The sequence below is a fragment of the Lineus longissimus genome, chromosome 17 (assembly GCF_910592395.1).
Source record: "Lineus longissimus chromosome 17, tnLinLong1.2, whole genome shotgun sequence".
NCBI lineage: Eukaryota > Metazoa > Nemertea > Pilidiophora > Heteronemertea > Lineidae > Lineus > Lineus longissimus.
In genome coordinates this window covers 48,136-57,235 of record NC_088324.1, presented here as the reverse complement: position 1 = coordinate 57,235, position 9,100 = coordinate 48,136, and the positions used below count along the sequence as shown (strand labels likewise).

The 9,100-nt window shown below is 41.7% G+C and overlaps 1 long non-coding RNA gene across 1 annotated transcript; it reads right to left on the bottom strand.

Moving 5' to 3' along the window:
* Positions 1 to 2,346: 2,346 nt before the first annotated feature.
* On the bottom strand, positions 2,347 to 8,882 carry LOC135501925 (uncharacterized). Its single transcript, XR_010449675.1, has 4 exons — positions 8,829 to 8,882; positions 8,643 to 8,723; positions 4,119 to 6,014; positions 2,347 to 3,815 (listed from the first exon to the last, which is right to left on the bottom strand). It is a non-coding gene; the product is annotated as an uncharacterized LOC135501925 (long non-coding RNA).
* Positions 8,883 to 9,100: the final 218 nt, after the last annotated feature.

Here is a 9,100-nt window from a genome sequence, read left to right as displayed (position 1 = left end):
TAGTGTGCTACGGGCTTTAGGAATTTGATTGAAATATGCCTAGAGCCACCCTGCGACACTGCGTATCCCGCGCGACACAACACAATAAGCAACATCTGGCAAATTGAGAAGTGCTGAAAACACAAAAGAGTTTTTCTCAACACGTTTTATGTGAAGAGACCCAAAGGCGTTGTGTTAAAGGAGCTTAGGTCTTTTGACTTTTGACTGATGTTTGTTCAGGGTTGAATTACGAAAGGTCAGTTGGTGTACCAGGGACACATTCGTCATATTCACATAGACGTCTGATGGCCAAATTGGTCCCTAACCAACTTGTATTAATCGACACTCTTATCATAGAGATGAAAGCAGCCTTTGATTGACACAATTTGATAAAAGTGACAGCTGTAGGTGAACATGTTTCTTTGACATACTCCTTCAAAACTGGGTCTAAATTAACGTCAATGTGGCATATTCAATCATAATCCAAAATCAGTTTACTCTCCAAACATTTGGTGGAAAAATCTGTCAATGACGAAAATGTAAACTACTTTGGAGTTAGGAAATGAACCCTTGGAGATGTTCATAAGTCGATGCAAATAAAGCCGTAATTGTTAGCTTCGAAGATCGTATGTGCAAAAGAAAACGAAATTGATATACCTTTCCGTGTCAAAGGGGAGGGGTTAAACTTGCTCAGCAGATTCTCAACAAACTCATGTCATCTTCTCTAAAGCTTTACGAGGGGTCTGACGAATTGACATGTTTTCTCAGGTTATCTAATGTTATGTATGGTACACGACACATTAATGTGCAGCGTCCTGGCACCAGTTATTTTCAATATACCCCGCCTCCCTACTTTTTAATATATTTTAAATTTTGCGTACAGGTAGGAGTTAAAAAAGGAATATCTCAGGATGCCTGCGCAGTTACCTGTATATTGCCGATCTGTCTCCTTCCAGCTACATGTGACACGCAAATGAAGACCAAGGTAGCTAGTGGAGTGACATATACATTTGCCGGGATGCAGTATTACTGCAAGGATGACGGGAAGTATGCTGAAGTCAAGAAGGGTGAGTTCACGCTTTGACCTTGATCCCTCACCGATGAGGTCAAAGGTCACAGGCCATTTGAGATATGACTAGTCAGATTCAAATTCATAGCCATCGCCTTCACCCGAACCAGGAGGGAATTTATGAAGGCTTATTTCAACAAGATGAAGAAGTTGTCAGGATTCTGACCTCATTAACCGAATAGCAATGGCGAAATCTTTGAATAGTAAGGCCACCAGGTGGTGCCTTGATGTAACCTGACGTTGCTCTTTTCGTTTTTAGAAAAAAAACACGGGATTCATTTACGGCCGTAAAAATCTCCATACATTTTTAGCACAAATACTTTTCCCGATACAATTCGACGCTTTTTTGTGTTATGTTTTAATGAAATTTTCAGGTGATTTTTTTAGTGTATCAAATTCATTCAATGCGCCTTTCTTTCACTTTCAGTTGGCAATTGTGCTATCCCTTTCAAATACAAGGGCGTGTGGTACAGTGGATGCATCGATTCAAAACCATGGTGTTCAAAAGACCACGTCTACACCAAAAACTGGGAATATTGTTGAACCCGAACATATCGACTAACTTTTCGCATGGTCTTAGAACCATTGTACTCCAATATGCTACACAAAACTACTAAAAACGCTATCAACTCTAAATCTTTCGATAATAGTGGAACTTTCTCTTGATTTTCCGATGTAAAGAGAATTGCATTTTATTTTACATCAATCTTGATTCTGTGGTTGTAAACAAAGGCGCATAGTCTTGTCAGGTTCTAAAGAAATATTTCAAAGGATTACTGGTCAGAACACTTTGTATCCAACTACCAAAGTAATACTGGTGGAAAATGTAATACCATTGTCTCATTAAAGACACGCTTTGAGAATGAAAAATATTAAGACATTATTGCGAATAGACGCGACCGACTTTCGCTTACCCGTTTTAGAATCAGCAGTCATAGGTGGAAAATTGAGACGAGGAGGTTTGTTCAACCTATCATTCCTCGAGAAAACAGATTCTGTCATTTTTGTTCTGCTTCTAAAAATATAAACTGTGTTGAAGATGAAATCCATGTTCTTTTAGACTGTCCAAATTTTCGAAAGGATAGGGAATTTTTTATCGAAAAATCCATCCCACAGTACCCTTCCGTCAACCTCCTATCAAAAAAATTCATTTACCTAATGACTGCTGAGGGTGATTTACTTCATAAAGTTTCAAAGTTTTGTGCAAATAATTTATAAGACAAGTGACTTTATTTCGATACTGGTATTTTGATACACTTTGTTCATCTTTTAAACTGCTGTATCAAGTGTGTATGCACCGTCTCCTCACACGCTGACAGAAGGGGTACATTCCTATAGACAGATCCCCTTTGGTTTTTCTCCTCCTCTTATCAATAGCTTCGATAGCTTTCCGCACTCACTTTATTCTGCTCTCCTCACCGATGTAAGTTTGCTTATAAGGTGTTAATAAACTAATTGGTAATTGTAATTCTAATAAATTGTAATCATTCTTTTTCTTCACGATATTAAACTATTGCAGCATTAAAACACAAAATGGGTCATTGTCATTTTCTTGCTTAAATTTACGAATTCAGAAGATAAAATATGATAAAACTTTTGATCATTCTGTTGAACAGTCTGTAGGGACGCTCCCAGCAGTTTGAAAGTCCTGTGAATGTATTAGTGTATTTTTCTCTCAAGGAGCCGCATTGGACACTGTGAGGTGTCACATCCTTCGAACTAAAGGGACACAGCTCATGTGCCCTTATCAAATAGCACTTCAGGTTAGTTATAGCTCAGTTAGTTGTCTCGTATCAGGTACCACCCAAGAAGTACTGGAGTAGTGTTTGAGGAGATGATATGAATAAACACCAGCAAATGCTTTGTCTTCCAGAGACGATAGCGGTTTACCAGTTACTCTAAGCACGGGTTACTCTGGGCAGAGATGGGGTGCCAGTGTCTCTCTCAAGAGCGTACAGCGGACTGTCTGCAGGATGCCTCATCCAATACTAAAGAGACAGGGCTTTTAGCACATCTGTAGGGATAACCATACATCGTAAGGATAGGATACAACACAAGTTTGAATGTCCTGGAATAATTTGCGTCTCTTTACAAGGTGGCAAGAACTGATTGCTGACCAAAACAATGACATATTCTGTTAACACCAATGGAGCATTCTCTTGTACTGTATTTTAGCCCAAAACCGCCCAATCAAAATGGTGCAGAGACTCGATTGACGTTTATTGTCTTCAAGAGGAAATTGATCTCAAAACTGATATGGGCCTGTAGTATAAATAATATCCTACCTAAAATATAGGCCTTCTGTTAAATTAGGCCTGCCTTAAGAAAAAAGAAAGAAAACCTACAACCAATTCCTCTTGAAAACAAATATGTCAATAAGGCTCATCCATGCATCATTTGAGTAAAACAATGTAGAAACACATTTTTGCTGTGATCAAGAAATAGCTCCATTGTTGTAATGTTGCACTTCTTGTGCTGTGAAATAGCTCGGATACGGTAAATGGATTGCCACATTGAAAACGGAACAAGAAATAGCAATATTCTGGATCAGCGAGTACATACATGAAGTGCTATTGATTTCAGGAAATAAGCACATATTTTGCAAGGTTTACTTTTAACAAAGAGTAACAATGTTCGATGTTTAATTTTCAGGGTCGAAAACAGGTGAGTGTCAACCCATTCTGAGCCAACAGCATGAATTACAACAAGAAAAGGGTTAATTCCGTTGGGAACTGCTGTTCCCTGATCATGGCTCTTGACTACTGGCCTGGAATAGAAAGGGAAGATGTAGATACCAAGAAACATTGAAATATACAATTTAAGAAATTGAAGATTTGATCATTTTTCATGACGTTTTTTTCTTAAATTTTCTATTACAGCATATCAGTAATATTAATGTTTATGTCTGTGACAGCCTCATTGGCACTAATAAGATGAATCAATTAAATTTAATTGTCCGGCAATGGTGGTCAACCTGCCTCGGGTTTGTCCCAATATCAGTCACATGATGACGGACCTAAAGCCTCATTTCATCAACTGTAGCCAGCTTATCGAATTTTATCTCATTTACCTCAATTGTGTTCCTTAAATCTGGCATCCTGAATATTTATCTCTCAGAAGTGGCCTCGGTCGCGTTGGCTCGATTCTTGGGACGGGACAGCGAAACCACACGAGATGAAGCAATCCACCTGAAAAAATTGGAGACAATTCGAATGCTGCTTCAGTGAACAATGGGCGATCTGTTCAGGAGACGTCTTTCAAATCGCCCATTGTTTCATAAACGAGAGCTGGACAGACAGTTCCAGCTACTCTTCGCAGATTTCCTTCTTCCAATGCATACATCGCGTTTTGTCTCGACAACACTTACTTTAAGGTCACGTGCAGGTCTTATTGGTAATTGCTGGGGTGAAACTTGGTACTGCGGGACAGACTTACATGTCCACAAAACGCAATGTCACTGCTGGACTGATATACAAGTCCACAAAACGCAGAATCGGACATGGACATCATTACCCCAGCAAGAACCCAATGTGACCCCATAAATAGGGCCGTTTATAATGTTTAAGACATGTCTATACAATAACAATGCTGAAGCTATTGCCTGCAGTGACCTTGCTAATGATTTTTATGTGGGAGGGGCCAGGGACCGTGACTATTGATAAAGTCCTCACGATATTATATTCGTCAACAATGGGGCACAGACTTTCAGATATTTTTGTGACTGACCTATATTACCAGTACAGTCCAATATATATTTCATTTTTCGTGACTGACCTATATTACCAGTACAGTCCAATATACATTCTATTCTTCGTGACTGACCTATATTACCAGTACAGTCCAATATATATTTTATTTTTCGTGACTGACCTATATTACCAGTACAGTCCAAAGATACTATTTAGTCTGTATATTATTCTAGGGCTGGGGTGGGGATGGGGAAATTCTCCAGTGACAAACTTTTTGATTGTCATTCTGGTAAAAAAAAACACGTCCAAAGAAGAAATTTATTCGCATAACTTTTAACAATGCTCGAAAAAAACTTTTAAAATGTTCATGTGGCGAGTCGCCACATGTACCGACTATACCTGTGGATCTAAATATATATATCATCATTGAAATCCTCAGAGAAATTAAACCAAGACAAAAAAGGGTTCGATGCCCTTGGTTTCCATGAACCGCGAACGATGCTAACGATAGGATTTAGCTGACAGGATTTGGCCACATGAACCCCTCCCTGTCCAGAAGACGCGGGGGTCGTCAGATCAATTTGAAACCGCCATGGACATCACTTCTTCCCCCTCACAAGTCGGTCGCGATGACCTCCATGTGCAAACCATTTTGGCTGTGGATGCCCTGGTAACCCATGTCGCCTAACCAGACATAGCGCGCTGCCTGACTAGAAGTTACCGCCTCTGAGACCCAGGGTTGAGACACTGGGGTCTGCCCCTAGCTGACAGGTGGATGGAGATCCATATCATAGAGCATACCAACCGTACATAACCGGCTGGACTGGTACACCCTATCAGGCTCAGACTCCCCAACGGAGTCTATTGAGCGCAGCCGCAGCGCCAGTTAATATGGATGGATTTACGTCGTCAAATAACTGTCGACCTGATGAGCATTCGTTCACGGTACATAGAGTTTATCGGGGTTGGGGGCGAAGAGACAAGACCAGGAACTCCTATGTGGTCGCGGGCGCAATGCAACCCGAGGAACGAGATGCACCCAAAGTACAAACTCGAAAATAACTGGCTCATCCTTCGCCATAGGTGTCAAGTATGTACCACTTATACAGACAGGCGTCATTAACATTGGGTAACACCTCACAAGGAGCAATACCAAGCATTTTCAAGACCTCATATTTAGCGAAAAGGTGTGACAACAATGATAATATATCAGATCCAATACCAGTCCCTTGACCAAACCCAACCATTTCTTGAAAGTTCAAAGGACGTCGGGGCTTCTGAAAGAAAAAGTATTGGCCATGACAGCTACGGTAGATAGATCGAAGTGATAGATGGGCTAACTGTCTATCTGAAAAGGACGGGTAGCGAATTTTTTTTTCCTGAACCTTTTGGTCACTATAGTGTACATTGGGACTTTCAGCCAATCAGATTTCGACAAATACATGACGTCAGAAGTCTTAGAAACTTTAGAGCAGTTGGTAGAGCGCTCGTCAGAAATAGCAGAATACGATGTTCGATCCAAAGGTCGTGAGTTCGAATCCGGTTGTGGACAACATTTTTCTTTTTCTTTTTTACTCTTTATATTTTATTTTTATAGCGCATTTCTTTTCCCTTGTTATTTAGATTTTAGATATTTTAGTTATTTCTGCTGCCTGCAACATACCTACAGAAAGGACAATAACAATAGCCCATCTCCAAGATCCAAGGGATAGTCCTTCAGATATCATATTGAGCATGAATATACAATGAGACTTGTCTCATTTGAATGGTCTTCCTCCAGTAGGAATATGTTTCTCTGCAATGAGACTTGTCTTTCGATACTACCTCGTGTGTATGGTCTTCTCCAGTATATTTTGATACTGTATGCTTCAATTTGAGCAACAAGCACAAAACAATACAAGCTTACTTCTAAGTTTCATGATGACGCCCTGAAGACGACACAGATTTATCGGATTCTGATTGGCTGAGAACCTGTGTACAAATGTACACTGTACTGCCCGAAAGGTTCAGGGAAAAAAAATCGCGGGCGGGCGATTAAACAGGCGCATACAGTTAGATAGCAAAATGGTAACAAAATGGCCGAAATTTATCTTCGCACACCATCTTTATACTTGTATAGGAGCTATAGGTAAAACACAATGGTGACGAGATAATTACTGCTCCCGAAAGAGATTTTAAGTAGCCTAAGTCTTTTGTTTGCTGCTGGTTTGCTGCGGCTTTCAGCAGCTTCCTACCGACGGCACAAGGATATCTTTGAAAGCCACCACGTGACCGCAGGGCCAATGCATTGGTGTCATTATTCACATATCATCTTCGTGACCACGCGAAAACCTACTTAAAGCTGACGTGCATGCATAAAAACCCAAACGACAAAGATAGAAAACACAAACGCCCGACCACCAAAAGACAAACTGCACTTGAAACATGATAGACACCCAGCGACAGGTCTCACTTGACTGCACAAACACAAGTTCATTGACGAGACAGGTCACAGAGAAAGAAAAAACAAAAAAATATTCCTCGAGCGGGTTCGAACTCGGAACCCTCGCCACTTCATCATTTCCGTCTTTTCTAATTTGGCCGTTAGGGTTTTTATGCATGCATGTTAGCTTTAAAGGGACAACCTGGGCGTGGGATTTCCCTGGCCAGGAGGATAGTATCTCTGCTTGTCACCAGGCGCCGCCACTTATCTCAAATGACGATTTTCGCCAGTGTGCGAGGCAGTTTTGGACATGACCTGTGAAATTCAGGCAGGCCTAAGGTTACACCCAGTTTTTGTGCATTGTTTATTGCAGTTCAATGATGTATTTCAATTTTCCTGTTTGGACTGAGAAGTCACGGTTCTACTGGAAGCCATTTTTGTAGGAAAAACCACCATATCTCATGCCACAGTTGTCCATTTAATACCACTGAATACAAGTGGGGGAAGGCCTATCACTAAACCATGGTCATTTCATAACACAAGCCTGGGAACAACTGGCAGGTTTATCAAAGCTCTGGGATGCTGATCTCCGACTGATCCTCGATCGTCGCACAGTTGGCAGCACAGAGGTGAAATGAGACGATTGGTGATCACTAAATCCTAAAGGCTGGAGGGAGGTAATTATAATATGATCTCCACCGCCCGACCCGATGACGTCATTACCGGAATTCAGGGTGGGAAATACCCCAAGTATTTACATCACAATGGCGGCAACTTCAGTTAAGTAATCGATGAGCTAGAAGTTGCCACCCGGAATTCCGGTAATGACGTCATCGGGTCGGGCGGTGGAGATCATATTATAATTACCTCCCTCTAGCCTTTAGGATTTAGTGATCACCGAGACCATTGGTCATTTCTGCCATGTCTTCATGTAAATGTCTCTGAACTACTTCGATTGAATTATCTTTCTGATCCGGTCAAGGTCCTCATCATACATATCACATGTCACATTATCAAGGGCTGATTGGTTCAGAGATAGAATGTGTTATGAGCACATGACACATTGCGCCAAGCACGTGGCGCGTGACGTCATAAAACATGGCAGACATGTGACCGATCGTCTCATTTTCTTGCTGCCAGAACGATATAGTACCATAGATAGGGTATGGGCTAACAGCGTCCTCCTGTGTAAGGTCAGCTGAACCGAGTGTGGAAATATTCAGAACAGCAGTGGCGGATTTAGGGGTCCCGCATGAGTCATCCCTTTTTGATATTTTAGGGCACCTCTCCTCAAGAACCCTCCCCTCATTTTCAGGATTGCACCTTCGGCTCTATCATGAGTTCTCATTGGTGGGGCAGCCCCCCCCCCCTCCCGGCCCCCCGCTTCTTTCCCAAATTTCTGGATCCGCCACTGCTGCAGAGATGAGAAGTTTCAAAAGAATACGTGCGATCAAGGAAGTTTCGATAGAGTAAAATAACTCACCATTGTGGTGTTCACGTCGTATCTTGTGATAAACCGGTTGGGCAGCATTGGGTGTGCTGGACAGGACAACGTGTCTGGCGTCTGCAAGAAATGAAAATGAAAAGATAAGATAAGATTGTACATTGTATCAGACAATAGTCGCAAAATTTGGGGAGAAAAGTTGTGAAGAAATCCGGCTGAACTCACCAATGTTGAACCAGTGCTTCGACTTGGCGTCGACACAACTGAACGCTTATGTTCCCAAAACCGGTCTGTCATACGAGGAGCACAGCCAAATTCAACGCCTCGTATGTTTTTACGATGACGAAAGGTGAGATAATTAGGTTTTTACTCACCGAATCGGAAGTCGATCTGCTGCTATTGGACCTCGCCAGACGGCACCCGTTTCCAACCCCCTGTAGTCAAGTAGTGACGATCGAACACGGAAGTCCCCTCGGCAAGACGGCTTCAACGTACAC